At 49.6% G+C, this 15,918-nt stretch overlaps 1 protein-coding gene across 4 annotated transcripts in view; it reads left to right on the top strand.

Annotated features, from left to right (window-relative positions):
- The window catches only part of MECP2 (methyl-CpG binding protein 2), a 108,545-nt gene that overhangs the window by 63,135 nt on the left and 29,492 nt on the right, over positions 1–15,918 (top strand). The gene's annotated exons all lie outside the window — the stretch shown is intronic.

Here is a 15,918-nt window from a genome sequence, read left to right as displayed (position 1 = left end):
TGAGGAAATGGAACAACACCAACTTCACCCTCTCAGACAAAATTAACCTACCTATTCCAAACCTTCCCAATTTGGATTCCCCAAACCCAACTCTGGGAATGGCAGAAAAACTACACTCGTTTATTTTCTCACACAAAAAGCCAAGAATAAGCCCCAAAGGAGGATAGGGAATCCCTAATATAGAATCATATTGCATTGCCAACCATGTGTGCCACATAATCCCATACATTCCATAAAATGAGACAAAACAATGGGTCCACTTAGAGAGAGACACAATCGAAAACACCCCCCACAACAGCATACCCATTTCTCCAAAACAAACTAAAGAAAATCCCCACAACACTAAACAGGTTCACACAATCGGAAAAAGTAAGCAAACTGTCCCCAGCCCCACTAACCCTCCTGGCTCAAAACCCACTACAGTGGTACCTTGGTTTGCAACTGCTTTGGATTACAACCATTTTGGATTACAACCACATCAAACCCGGGAGTGTGTGCCCCTATTTTTGGATTACAACACTTTTTTGGGGATTACAACCAATTTTTTTGGGGGACGCCCCATTGGCGAAAGCACGCCTTGGGTTACAACCTGTTTTGGTTTACAACTGGACCTCCGGAATGGATTGTGGTTGTAAACCAAGGTACCACTGTATTCCAACACACAGCATAAAACTTCCAGATAAAAACCTGGCAGGCCAAAGGCCTATACTGTCTAAAATACTCCTACAGAAACAACAAACCCATACCAACACAAGAAATACAAAACAAACTAGGTGATACCCAAATACGCTGGCTAACACATCACCAACTACACAACCTCCTTAAATAATCCAGCAGTAAAATTATCAGCCACTAGGGGGCCCTTGACCACCTTCGAAAACCTCCTGATAGCAGAGGGACATGGCAAAGGGATGGTATCCACAATATACAAAGTAGTGCTCCAAAATCCTACAAACCCTCTTGTCGCAATCAAAGAACAATGGGAGCAAGGTTATGAAATTAACCCCACCCAATGGACTGGAATGTGGTCTAAACCTCCCTTTAAATCCATCTCAGCCAAAAGAAGGGAACTCTGAAACTCACCTACAGATGGTACCTAACACCACAGAAACTGGCACTAATATGCCCAGGAACCGCACCAAAATGTTGAAGAGGCTGCACCTCCACAGGCCCATACATCCACATGTGGTGGGAATGCCCCAAAATCCAACCCTTCTGGACCTCAGTCCCACAAGAGAGATGGAAAATAACTAAACAGGTATTTGAATTCACCCCAGAACTGGCCGCACTGAGCATTTTCCAGTATAATGACCACTCACATTATAAAGAGCTTATAACCCACCTACTCTCAGCAGCCAGAAGCATCGTAGCCAGACACTGGAGAGACCTCTCAGGAGTAAACATGAACTAATGGTACCAAATGGCTCCCCTTTATCATATACACAGCACAACAAGACAACAGGAACCCACCGACAGCATACGAATCAATCTGGCTTACTTGACCCAACAAGCCCTCCACCCACATCACAAATGCAAACAACTATCCACATCCTGGACTCCCCCAATCCCTCTCACTACCAAGAAATAAGTGAACAGAAGAACTTACCTAGTTGACACTGACACAAAGCCCCACACGTATACTATATAAAAGAATAGAAGTTTCACCCCCTCCTCTCCTCCCTTCTTCTTCCCCAACTTTATACTGTACACAACACTAATGTTTAATATCAAATGTAACTGAACTGTAGAAAAGACTTTACAACCTGAAAAAAGAGACATTGTACATACTTTTGTAAACCAGGAAAATCTTTAATAAAAAATATTTTTTTAAAAGAAGTAAGCTTTGTTGTTGTTTATTACAGAGAAAACAAGACATGCAAACAGGAAGAGTTTGAGAAAAGTAAAATACTTTGAGCAGCGAGTCAGAAAACCCTAACTAGGGCAAATCCTTATTTGGAGTGTAATTAGACATGACAAAGGAAGCATTATATTGACAAATGCATGGTTCTTACAGGGTTGGGAAACTTGTTTTCCCTGAAATGTTGATGGGATAGTAGGGACACGTGAAAGATGATTTCTTATACACTCTGCTGTCAATAAAGTTAAAACCATGTAGCATCTAGGTGAGGTAAGATTAAGGTAAAGGATCCTTGGATGGTTAAGTCCAGTCAAATTTGACTGTAGGGTGCAGTCATCTTCGCTTTCAGGCCAAGGGAGCCAGCGTTTATCTGCAGACAGCTTTTCCATGTCATGTGGCCAGCATGACTAAACCGTTTCTGACGCACAGAGGACCGTGACAAGTGCCAGAGAGCACGGAAATGCCATTTACCTTCCTTCTGCAGCGGTACCTGTTTATCTACTCACGCTGGTATGCTTTTGAACTGCTAGGTTGGCAGGAGCTGGAAGAAAGCAACTGGAACCCACCCGTTACTTGGATTCAAACTTCCAACCTTACAACTGGCAAGACTGAGAGACTCAGGTTTAGACCACAGCACCACCCATGTCCTGATGTAACATCTAGGTTGTCCTTAGCCTGATAGTCTTGCTCTGCGAGGCACAAAGGAGTTGGGACAACCTTGTTTTAATCAGTTGAGAAGTTTTCATGTTGAGCAGACAAATTCTGAACTCTTGAAGAAAAAAGGTCTTTCCCTAGATTTTTACCCTTTATTAGAATATAAAATTTATTATGTGTATACACGTCCTCCTACGGTGTCTTGCATGGATTTTGACAGTGGAACGTACTCCCTCAGAAGATGGTGGACTCTCCTTTATTGAAGGTTTTTAAGCAGAGGTTGGATGGCCATCTGCCATAAATGCTGTAGCCAAAGATTCCTGCATACAGTGGTTTGGACTAGATTACCCTTGGGGTACCTTCCATCTCTACAATTCTATTATTCTATGTGCAATTTAGCACTTAAAACCACATTGTTTGATTAATAAATGTACCTGTCAGGGGTTCAGGAGCAGAGGCAAGGGCAAGGGAGGAAACAGAGAGCGAAGGGGAGGAGGCAGAAGAAAGGATGAGCGATGACGACGACCCGAGATCTCCGAGTCTCTCCAGTGAGTCGGAGGATTCACAGAAAGGAGCACCAGTGGCCAAGGCAAGGGGGGAGTTTAGGGGGGCACCCCAGGGAGATAGAGCCAGAGGGGAATCAGAGGAGAGCAGTTGGAGATCGGGTCCAGCGTCACCGCCAGAGAGCAGGGAAGAGGAAAGGAGCCAGGGGGCAAGCGCTGGCAGCTCACAGCAGGAGGGAGGGCACGAGTCAGGGGTGGCCACACCTCCATCTGGGAGCGAAGAAACGGTTAGACGGAAGGTGGAAGGTTGGGCGCGCGCGCCAAGTTCAAATGCACAGGAAGGAGGCGCAGTAGGCAGCCCGGAAAGAGAGCCGGGTCCTAAAGCCCGGCGCAAGGAGACAGGAGAGTCCGGGGGGTCAGCGTCCGAAGAATCCCGGAAGGAAGAGACCCAGGGGGGCAGAGGGACCCAGAGAAGAACAGTCAGGCGGAAAAGGTGGAGCAGGGCTAGGATATTAAGTTGGTGTACGAGGGGCGGAGATTCAGACGGAGCTTCGCCGATCTAGCTACTAGACGTAGGGTTGCACGCAGCAGCTTGAGAATGGAAACTGTAACTCAATAAAGACTTTTACTTAATGACCGTTGGCTAGCGTGATCCTCTGTGAGCTAGGATCTTGAAGCAACCCTGACAGTAAGCTCCGTCTCTTGTATTGTGGGCATCTACAGCCTCGAGGAGAGGAGAGAAGCAGGTGCCTACTAGTGAGCTCACGAACGGCAGCCGACATGACGGCTGAACAGCAGATAGCGGAACTCAGAGAAGCAGTGTCACAGCTGAATGCCGAGGCTCTCGCATCCAGGAAGAGAGAGGAGGACGCAGCTGCCGCCTACAGGGATCTCCAGGTCAGGTTGGAAGTGCTTACGAAGCAAGGGCAACAGACACCCAAACCAGAGGGGATTGGGTTGGGGAGACGCACAGGCGGTCTGGTCTCTCACTTCGATGGGAACCTGCAACAGTATCCCAATTTTAAAGCAGACGTACTGTGTGCACTGCAACTGCTGAGTAAAGATTTTAGAGATGAGCAAGAGAAAGTGGGGTTCATCATGTCTTATTTGCATGGGGATGCCAGAGCATGGCTGCGCAATTTATGGAGGGATAACGATCCGGCGCTCCAAAATGCGAATGCCTTTATTAAAGCGATGGATGCGTGTTTTTTATCAAGCATTGACGTGGATCTTGCTCGGCAACAGATTCATGGACTGAAGCAGGGAAGGGCCAGCGTACGGCAGTACCATGCCCGCTTTTTCGCCTTGGCCAGTGCCCTAGAATGGGACAGAGATGCGACCCCTGTAAGAGACCTTTTCTGGGAGGGACTAAACAGCTCTGTAAAAGATGAGATTGCGAGGGGGGAGAGACCCCGGACCACCCAGGAGGTCGTGCAGAGGGCGCTGGCAGTGGGGGTACGGCTGGAAGGACGTCCGTGGAGCAGGGACGAAGGGCGTGGAGGGCGCGAACCAGCCAGGGGCTCCTCCTTCTTTCCCAGAGAAGCAGCACGTACGCAATCCACGCCTCCGCCAGGGGGAGGAGCTGAACCGATGGAGGTTGGAGGTGCCAGGGCTCAGTCAGCAACCAGAGCCCTAGCACCAGCAGCAGTGAAAGCGAAGCCTCCTAGAGGGAACAGGAAGTGTTACGTCTGTGAGGAGCCAGGGCATATGGCGAAAGAGTGTCCCCAGAGGCTCCACAAGCTCACTGCAGCCTCAGCAATGGCGACTGCAGCAACGCAGCAAGGAGAACCACAGCAGGGAAACGACGCTGTCTGGCTGGAGGAAGAGGCACTGGGGCCCAGCCAGACGTATTAATGATGCAGTCCCCAGAGATTTTACAGCCCGTGAACCCCCTCCCGCCCAAACCAGTGGTGAGGCTCACCGCGTCGCTCCAGCTGCCCAATGGCATCACCATGGACGTGCCAATCACCATTGACTCAGGCAGCAATGCGGACTTTATGGGGCAGGACTTCGTCAACCAGCATGCTATACAGTTGCTGCCGGCCACACTGCCCCTGCAGGTGGTCACGGTGGATGGCAGGGAGCTGCTAGGAGGGCAAGTGGTGCAGCAGACGCCACCGATGGTGATGCGACTTGGGAATCACCAAGAAGTCATCAGCTTCAACGTCACTCAATTGTCGGACACGCCCATTGTGTTGGGCATGAGTTGGCTGGACAAACACAGCCCAACGCTGGCTTGGTACCAGAGGCAGCTGACCTTCGGCTCTTCCTTTTGTGCTGAACACTGCATCGTGCCCAGGCAGGAAGGAGAGGAAGAGGAGTCACAGCTACTGCTAGGCACGCTGCAAGCGATTCCCCACAAGTACGCAGAATTTTTGGAAGTTTTCTGCGAGAAGGAGGCAGACAGGCTACCCCCTCACAGGCCATATGACTGCAAGATTGACCTGCTGCCAGGGGCGGCGCTGCCTAAGGGGAGACTGTATTCCATGTCAGAGGACGAGCTGCAAGAACTCAAGGAGTTCATAGATCATAATTTGGAGCGCGGTTTCATCCGAGAGTCCAAGGCGGTGGGAGGCAGCCCGGTGTTCTTCGTTAAGAAGCGGGATACGCCCCAAAAGAGGCTCGTAGTGGATTACAGGATCTTGAACAGTGTGACTAAGCCGTCGGACTTCCCCATGCCCCGAATTGACGACCTCCTCGCAAAGGTGCGGAAGGGCAGAGTGTTCACCAAATTGGATCTGCGAGGTGCGTACAACCTCATTCGCATGCGGGAGGGAGACGAGTGGAAAACAGCCATGTTCACGCCACTGGGGACCTACGAATATAGAGTTATGCCTTTTGGATTGCAAAATGGCTCCCACGTTTTTCAAGCATTCATGCATCACGTGTTGGCGGGACTTCTCTACAAGACGTGCGTCTGTTTCTTAGATGACATCCTGATCTTTTCGGAGTCGCAACAGGAGCATGACAAACACGTCAAGGAAGTACTGAACAGGCTGAAGCACCATAGGCTCTACGCCAAGCTGGAGAAGTGCCAATTTGACGTGACGGAGGTGGATTTTCTGGGCTACAAGCTGTCTGACAAGGGGCTCGCCATGGACAGCGCCAAGGTTCGAGCGGTGTTGGATTGGAAGAGCCCGCGCAACCGGAAGGAGGTCCAACGGTTTGTCGGCTTTGCGAACTTCTATCGCAAGTTTATCAAGGGCTTCGCTATGCAGACGGCGGCCATCACTGACACGCTTAGTTCCAAGAAAAAGAAGTTCATTTGGACAGAGCAGGCGGAACAGTCCTTTCAGGCACTCAAGCGTCTCTTCGCGTCGGAAGAGCAGCTGCTTCATGTCAACCCCAGCAAGCCGATGAGGGTGGAGACTGACGCCTCGGACAGAGCCGTGGGGGCGGTCCTGCTGCAGAAAGACCCGCAGGGGGTGTGGCGACCGGGAGCGTTTTACTCCAGGAAGCTCAGCAAGTCCGAGCAGAACTACACCATATGGGACAGGGAGTTGCTGGCCATTCATGCAGCGTTCAAGGCGTGGAGGCACTTTCTGATCGGCGCCAAGCACACGGTGCAGGTTTGCACGGACCACAAGAACCTAGAGCACTGGCGCACGGCACAGTTCCTGAACCAGAGGCAGATACGTTGGGCTGAGTTCTTTGCGAACTTCGACTTCCGAATAGAGTATGTCCCGGGGGACACCAACATCATGGCGGACGCTCTCTCCCGCAAGCCACAGTATCTGGAGGAAGCAACGCCAGCGGCCGCCATGCACATCTTCGCACCAACAGTGTGGGCGTGCGCCGCGGCAACCGTGGATCTGGAGGCGGTGCGACGAGCGTTGCAAGGGGACTCCTTCGCGCAAGCAAAGATCTCAGAGGTGCAAAGGGGCAAAGCAGCGGCCGACGGTTTCCAGCTAAGAGATGGATTGCTCATCCGTAAAGGGGCCATCTACGTGCCGGGAGACGAACTTCGCGCCAAGGTGCTGCAGCAGCTGCACGACGCGCCCACTGCAGGGCACTTCGGCAAGGAGAAGACGGTGGAACTAGTAGCCAGGGATTTCTGGTGGCCTGGAATGAGAAGGGAGGTCGCGGACTACGTGGCGAGGTGTGACACCTGCCAGAGGGCGAAGCCAGTGCTTAGACCGCCGGCCGGACTGTTGGAACCGCTGCAAACTCCGGCCGAACCTTGGGAGAGGGTGGCCCTGGACTTTGTCACGGATCTGCCCAGCTCGAGGGGCAAGACGGCAGTGCTGGTGGTGGTGGACTTGTTCTCCAAGATGGCACATTTCATTCCGTGTGCGAAGGTGGCCACGGCGGAACAAACCGCCAAACTGTTCATAGACCACGTGTTCAAGGTTCATGGTCTGCCACGGTCTATTCTGTCCGACCGGGGGCGGCAGTTCATCTCAAATTTCTGGCAGCGGCTGATGGGCTTCCTGAACGTCAAGATCAACCTGGCGTCGGCGAGACACCCGCAAACCAACGGGCAAGCAGAATGGGTCAATGCCATCATGCAGCAGTACTTGAGGTGCTATGCAAATCAACAGCCTGCGACGTGGGTGGATTACCTGCCGCTCGCCGAGTTCGCTTACAACAACACGAAGCACGTGTCCACGGGGGTCACACCGTTCTTCGCCAACAACGGGAGGCACCCCAGAACCTTCCCGGGACTGGAAAGGCTGGGGGAAGGGGAGCCGCAGACGGCAGATGCGTTCGCGTCGGAACTGCAGGAAGTCCACGATCAGCTGAGGCGCCACCTGGAGCTGGCCAAGCACGCATACAAGGTACAAGCGGACAAACGCAGAAGGGTTGGCGAAGAGCTACACGTGGGGGACTGGGTCTGGTTAGCAGCCCACGCAGTGCCGGCCAGGTCGTTGGCCAAGAAGAAACTAGGGCATAAGCAACTGGGGCCCTATCAAGTCGAAGAGCAGGTCAACCCGGTGGCCTTCAGGCTGGCGCTTCCGGAGGGTTCCAGAATGCATCCGGTATTCCACAGATCGGTGCTCACTCCCTACAAGGCACCGCACAGGTTTCAGGAACCCGGAACGGCGCAGAGTCCGGCCAGAGACAGAACAGGGCACGCAGGAGTGGCACAGAAGGAGCGCATCAACGAAGTCACAGAGATTTTGGATTCCAGATGGGGGGAAGAAGGGGTAGAATACTTTCTCGCCAGGGAGGGCACCCCGGCCAGTGCGAACAGTTGGGTGCCGGACTACGCCTTGGACGAACCTCTGCTCAAAGACGAGTTTCATGCCCTCTTCCCACATAGACCGATGCCAGCAGACTTTTTCGACGACTGGCTTTTCACACCCACGCTTTCGGGCAGCACGTTCCGGGGGTTCGACTCTGACGAGGACCCGATACGAGACGTCCGTTCCCCGGAGGGGTCGCCCTCGGGATCTGCCTCAGAACCCTCGTATTGGTGGGACGACAAACCAGAGGAACAGTGGCGCAGGAAGTGGCAAGAAGGTCCAGGCCGAGCAACGCCGCCTGGAGGAAGCGAGGGAGAGACGGACATGGACATTTTCGGGGACGATCCAGGTTTCGAGCACGGCGGCACAGAGATGGAAGCAGAGGTGACCGTCGTCAACGAGAGAAGGGAGGAAGAACCGGAAGACTTCGGAGGGAGGCCCGCTACGGGAACCGAACGGTACCCGACATTCGTCTCCTTGACGCAGCAGCACCCAGCTCCAGCACCGGAAGGAGGGGAAGGGGGAGTGGGGGGCTTCGAGGGGGGGATGGATGTCAGGGGTTCAGGAGCAGAGGCAAGGGCAAGGGAGGAAACAGAGAGCGAAGGGGAGGAGGCAGAAGAAAGGATGAGCGATGACGACGACCCGAGATCTCCGAGTCTCTCCAGTGAGTCGGAGGATTCACAGAAAGGAGCACCAGTGGCCAAGGCAAGGGGGGAGTTTAGGGGGGCACCCCAGGGAGATAGAGCCAGAGGGGAATCAGAGGAGAGCAGTTGGAGATCGGGTCCAGCGTCACCGCCAGAGAGCAGGGAAGAGGAAAGGAGCCAGGGGGCAAGCGCTGGCAGCTCACAGCAGGAGGGAGGGCACGAGTCAGGGGTGGCCACACCTCCATCTGGGAGCGAAGAAACGGTTAGACGGAAGGTGGAAGGTTGGGCGCGCGCGCCAAGTTCAAATGCACAGGAAGGAGGCGCAGTAGGCAGCCCGGAAAGAGAGCCGGGTCCTAAAGCCCGGCGCAAGGAGACAGGAGAGTCCGGGGGGTCAGCGTCCGAAGAATCCCGGAAGGAAGAGACCCAGGGGGGCAGAGGGACCCAGAGAAGAACAGTCAGGCGGAAAAGGTGGAGCAGGGCTAGGATATTAAGTTGGTGTACGAGGGGCGGAGATTCAGACGGAGCTTCGCCGATCTAGCTACTAGACGTAGGGTTGCACGCAGCAGCTTGAGAATGGAAACTGTAACTCAATAAAGACTTTTACTTAATGACCGTTGGCTAGCGTGATCCTCTGTGAGCTAGGATCTTGAAGCAACCCTGACAGTACCCTAACGGCTAACCCACTGGATTTTATTCAATCAGTAATTACAGACGCAAACAGGAGTTAATACTCACCCAGTTATACCTAAAGCAGATAATAGAAGCCATCAAAATGGTAGTAAACTCACAAAGATTATGTTTGGATTTAGAAATGGTATCTAGACATTGGCATTTCCAAAATGGACTAGCAGCAAAGTTAGGATATTACCCTGACTTCAGAAACCTAAATTCTTTTTTTTTTTTTAATGGAGCATCATCGTAATAAACGATACTAGAATTATATTTGCCTAATAATTTTCTTACTGTGTTCATATTAAATATTAATTAACTTTATAGAAGCTACTTTAAAGGACTAGGACAAGGCTAGCCACTATGGTGCCCTCCAGATGTTGCTGAACTACAGCTTCCATAATCCCTGGTCATTTGCCATGCTTGCTGGGACTGTTGAGCGTTGGACCCCAAAAACATCTGGAGGACATCATGTTGGCTTTGCTTTCTCTAGACCAGCGGTTCTCAACCTGTGGGTCCCCAGATGTGGTTGGACTACAACTCCCATCATCCCTGAGCTCTGGCCTTCCTAGTGATGGGAGTTGTAGTTCAACAATAGCTGGGGACCCACAGGTTGAGAAAGGCTGTTCTAAACTAAGGGATAGTGTCAATAGAAAAGGAATAAGAAAAGCCCTGATACATCAGACCAAAAGTCTGTTTAGTTCAGCATCCTATTTCCCACACTGGTGAATTAGATGCCTCTGAGAAGCCCATAAGCAGAACATGACTGCAGTAGCTAATGCCTGCTGTAGCTCCCTAGCAGCTAGTATTCAAAGGTATCTTGCCTCTGGTACTGGATGCAGCATATAACCATTGTGAATAGTAGTGGTTGATGGCATTATCTTTCATGTATTTGTCTAATCTCCTTTTCAAGCTAAATTGAATCTTGTGGCAGCACTTTCTATAGTTTTCATCTATGCATTCTGTGAAGTGATGCATTCTTTATCATGAATCTCCCAGCATTTGGGTTGCCATATTTCAAAAAGTAAAAACCAGGACACCCTGCAAGTGTCCTTTCGGAAATCCCAGTAATGTGGCACCCCGATAGGGACCCAAGGTGGCTTACAGATAAAATACAGCTACATGGGTTGGGGGAACAATAATTAAAGAACAATTAAACATTAATGGAATACAACTATATAAAATACATTACACCCACACACCCCTGTTAGAAACATCCAGATAATTACCATAAAACAGCATGGCTTTAGCTCTTTCATTAAAAGCACTCAGATCCCCAAAGCCTGTTGGAATAATTTCACCTGAACCTTAGAATGGAAGAACATTTTTTAGGGTGCTAGAAGCTTTTTGTCTGGAAATGCTCTTTGTCATGAGGACTAAATGCTTCTCTAGTACTTTCAGCATTATTGAGATATTTTACTTACAAAAACGTGTGGTGCCCTTAGATTCAAAGAAGGAAGGCCTTTCAGTGCCAGGGACATAATTTATATTTTTGCAAGTTTATGCTGAGCATTTGTGTGCTCTTTTCCTTGATAACTTTATAGCTCTGGCTGATTCACCAACTGCAGCCTTTGCTGAACTAGGATAGTCTGGCCAAAGTTTTGTATGCTTTGATAACCTCCTGAAATGACTGCTGCTGTCCATTCTGTGTAGGGCTGCCCTTGAAGAAGGTCCAGAAACTGCAGCTTGTGCAGAGTGTTGCTGCTGGAGTGCTCATGGGTGGGGACTTAGGTGCACAGTCATAGGACACTGGTCTGCTCCAGCTGCCTGTACATAACCAGGGCCAATTTAAGGTGGTTATGTTGATATAAACATCCCTGAATGACTTGGGACCCTATGTATCTGAGAGAATGTCTCTATCAACACCAATCTGTCTAGGTCAGTATTTCCCAAAGTGGACAGTACAGCCCCCTGAGGGGTGCTGGAATGATCCAAGGGGGCAGTAGTAGCCTTGGGTGGAATTGAGGGGGCATTGAATGAAAATAAGGGGGCAGTGGAAGCAGAAAGAAAGAAGAAAATAAAAGAAAAGTTTGAAAAACGGTTCATACATGTTTAATCTGTTGGATAATGATGCTTTCCGCAAGGTCGGGTGCCGCTGCGGCAGTGGCGTAGCGTGGGGGGTGCAGGGGGGGCCGGCCGCACCGGCCGCAACATCTGGGGTTAGGGCAAATCCACAGGTTAGGGGGCGCAAATCCACGGGTTAGGGGGCGCAAATCCACGGGTTAGGGGGCGCAAATTACTTGCCTTGCCCCGGGTGCTGACAACCCACGCTACGCCACTGCGCTGCGGGACAGTGCCAGCACCTCCCCTGGATCTGCCAGTTGTGCTGGAGGTGAGGGGTTTTCCTGGGTTTCAACTAGGCTCAACTAGGCTCAGGAAATGGATCACAGCTTGCTGACAAAATAGAGCCGGACATTAATTTATAGCACACCAGGTTCATTCTTTTCATTAGGATTATTGTTAATGTTATTCGTAATTTTAATTTTAATTTTATCCTTCGCTATCTGAATTTTCTGTGTGTAATACGAATGTTACTGTGGTTGGTTTTAATTTTATAACCAAGGTATCTTAATTACAACAACATATTTCTTTACTATGTTATAGGATGTAGGTAGAAATATAGATAAATAAAAGAATGCAAATTTGTCACTGCATCTTTCTGTTTGTTCACTTAAAGAAGGTAGATTTCGGGGGGGAGGTGCTGAGTATCCCCCCTCCCCCGAAAAGTGGGCAGTAGGCCAAATAGGATTGGGAATCTCAGGCCTAGGTCTTTATATTAGGAGAGGAGCCCTACTTACTGTATCCCATGGCAAATGTTGCTCACTGTGTGGGGACGTGAAAGGATGAGATAATAATTATAATTATAGTTATAATACTTTTTATTTATATGCCGCCCATCTAACTGGGTTCCTCCAGCCACTCTGGGCAGCTTCCAATGAATTAAAACACAATACCACATCAAATTTTAAAAACTTCATTGAACTTCCGAAACGTTTGACTTCCAAAGCGTGGCTTCTGATTGCCTGCAGGAAGCTCCTGCAACCAATCAGAAGCTGTGGAAGCCCCATCGGACGTTCGGCTTCTGAAATAACGTTCAAAAACTCACTTCGGGAGCCGAGGTAAAAGGTAAAGGTACCCCTGCCCGTACGGGCCAGTCGTGACCGGCTCTGGGGTTGCGCGCCCATCTCGCTTAAGAGGCCGGGGGCCAGCGCTGTCCGAAGACACTTCCGGGTCACGTGCCCAGCGTAATGAAGCTGCTCTGGCGAGCCTGAGCGCAGCACACGGAAACGCCGTTTACCTTCCTGCCGAGGTACGACTGTACAAACACATGAATCAATTAAACAACATCTGGGTTAGGGCCACATGCAATTCTGACTTCTGACTGTAGCTCCGGATGAATGTGGGGCAAACCTCTTTTACATTACTCTTTTACACTAAACCAGTGGTTCTCCAAAGGTGTGGTGCACCACACAGATGTGCCAGGAGAGAATGACAAGTGTGGTAGGAAAACTCAAGGACAATCAAAGAAACATTTAAGCATTTTAGTGAAGCCCCGTATCTGTCCATGTTTACATTTTCCCTGCTCCAGATTCTCTCTTCCACAGTTTGTGGAATGGTGGACAGCAGGGGTGCCTACTTGTCCCCCACATTGAGGGGGCCCAGCATCCTGCCTCGCCTGTTGCACCAGTGCTTCTCTGGCGGTGCAGGAGTTTAGGGAGCATGGAGGGGGATCTCCCTCCCTGCGTGCTCTGCCCAGCACGCGAGTGCTCACCTGATGGCAGCGGGGAATGGCAGCCCCCTCAATATTGGGGGGGGGCTTGGCCCTCTGCCCACAAATATTGAGGGGGCTGAAGCCCCTTCCGCCCCCTATAGTTGGCACCCCTGGTGGACAGGGAAAAGATCAACTGCCCTTTCTTGCTGCTGTTTCTCTGCTCCTTATCACACCATTGGATGAAGTTAATTATGTTTTTGCATATAACTTGTAGTGGTAATTGAGTGCCGATAAACAGGGCTCTCTGCAGGGCTTTTATCATGGCCCGGAGAGATTGATTTTTTGCTTGTTATCTGCATTCCAACTTTACCCATCAAAGTAATGAACTTGCAAGTAGATCAGAGTGCTTTGGTTGTTGCTTTAATGTACAGGTGGCATTTCTGAGCTGTTTTCGTTTTCAGAATTCCTAAGGTTTTTGGTCTTAAGAGTTTAGATTTTCATTGAAAAGATCCTATATAAGAGCACAACACTCTTCATAGCTGCAGAAAACACCCCACTGAGGGTCAGACTTGATGCAACTTGAGGAGAAGGTGTTTTAACCCTTTCTCTGATTTATAGCCACATCTTTTACCCACTACCATGCTGCTATTAGGTGCAACAGGAGGTGGATTTTAATGTGCACCTTCTTCTGGAGTGCTATTTTGAGGCTGCTAATAAATTTAAATAAAGGATGGGGGGGGGGAGATGTCCCTAATCCCAGATTTCCTGTGAAGCTTTTGTTTGACCCTTAGTTCCTCACTGGCAGTGTTGCATTGCAAGTCCTTGGACATCTGGAAAAGTCCTTGTCTTTCCCATACCCCAGTGCCATCTTGTGCTATAAATGTGAATTGCAGCCATTTAGAAATCTCTCTTTTACAGAACTAGATTCAGTCTATCTAATGAGAAGGCTGGCTGGAATTTTTATTGATTTGCTGTGGTTAACCTTCCTTGTAGTATATTTTGGGGTATGCGTTCGTGACTGCATGCATGTAATTGTCCTCCTTTTTTAAAAAAAATAAATCTGATATGGAACCATCCAAATGAATGGACATACATTGTTCAACTGCACCTGTAACCCAACCCCCAGAAGAGAGAAGCATGGCATGTTGTGGTCCAAGAAGGTAGTCCCAAAAAAGTGTCTTTATAAAGTCCTTTTACCCAGTTCCTTCAGAAAATTCTTGGCAGTGAATTATAATTGTGGTGGAATCCAAGTTGACAGCTTGATTTAAAGCTTTCCATATTACCCAGGTTAATAACTACTGTTCTTGTAAAATGGGAATGAGATGGATAGTAGGTTTCCAACTATTGTCGCTATGATTTCAAAACTTGTGGCTTGTATGTTAACCCTTACTTTCATGTAAATGGTTTCTAGGACTGTGCTTCTGTACCATAAATGTTCACAAAGACAACCAGTGGGCTGTATCCATCAGTTATTTGCTTGTTTGTTTGACAAATCATAAGATCTCAGGGTGGATCACAAGATAAATATGACAGGTAAAAGCACAAATAAATAGGTCAAACTAAAACAACAACGCAATAACCCACCCACCCACAAACACATTTAAAAGGCTGTGGAATATTAAACAGCCAAAGGCCTGGTTGAAGAGGAACGTTTTTGCCTGACACCTAAAGATATATAATGAAGGCGCCATGTGAACCTCCCTGGGGAGAGCATTCCACAAATGGAGCCACTGCAGAAAAGGCTTGTTCTCGTGTTACCATCCTTTGGACCTCACATGGAGGAGGAACACGAAGAAGGGTGTCAGATGATGAACACAGACTCCAGGATGATTTATATAGGGAGAAGCAGTCCTTGAGGTATTACGATCCTGTACCATTTAAAGCTTTATAGGTCAAAAACAGCACTTTGAATTGGGACCAGAAACTAATTGGCAACCAATGCAGTCGGGCCAGGATATGTGTAATATGCTCAATCTGTCTTGTTCTGGTGAGCAACCTGGCCACCAAATTCTGCACCAGCTGAAGCTTCCAAACGATCTTCAGAGGCAGCCCTACATACAACACGTTGCATTAATCCAGTCTAGACGTTACCAGAGCATAGACAACAGAAGTTAAACTATCCCTGTCCAGATAGGGGCGCAGTTGTGCCACCAGCTGAAGCTGATGGAAGGCACTCTGTGCCCCTGAGGCCATCAGAGCTTCAAGCAACAACAAAGGGTCCAGGAGTACCCCCAGGCTACATGCCTGCTCCTTCAGAGAGAGTGTAACCCCAGCAAGAGCAGGCAATCTCCCACCCATCCGATCCACTAACAGTGCCTCAGTCTTAGCTGGATTGAGCTTCAGTTTGTTGGCTCTCATCCAGTCCATTACTGAGGCAATTCAGTGACCCAGCACACTCACTGCCTCACCTGCAGATGTAAAGGAGAAGTAGAGCATAATGTCACCAGCATATTCCTGACAATGTACTCCAAACCTCTGGATGACTCCACTTAGCGATTTCATGTAGATGTTAAATAGCATAGGGGATAAAATTGAGCACTCAGCAACTCCACATTGAAGCACTCCTCAAGAATCAGCCTCTGGGAGTGACCATCCAAGTAGGAACTGAACCACGGCAAAGCACTGCTACCTACCACTAAGACATCCAGAAGGATACCATGGGATCAAAAACTGCTGAGAGGTCAAGGAGAAA

Source organism: Podarcis muralis, chromosome 17 (assembly GCF_964188315.1).
Source record: "Podarcis muralis chromosome 17, rPodMur119.hap1.1, whole genome shotgun sequence".
NCBI classification, from domain to species: Eukaryota; Metazoa; Chordata; class Lepidosauria; order Squamata; family Lacertidae; genus Podarcis; species Podarcis muralis.
The sequence above is the reverse complement of the archived record's forward strand: the minus strand, read 5'-3'. Positions and strand labels throughout refer to the sequence as shown.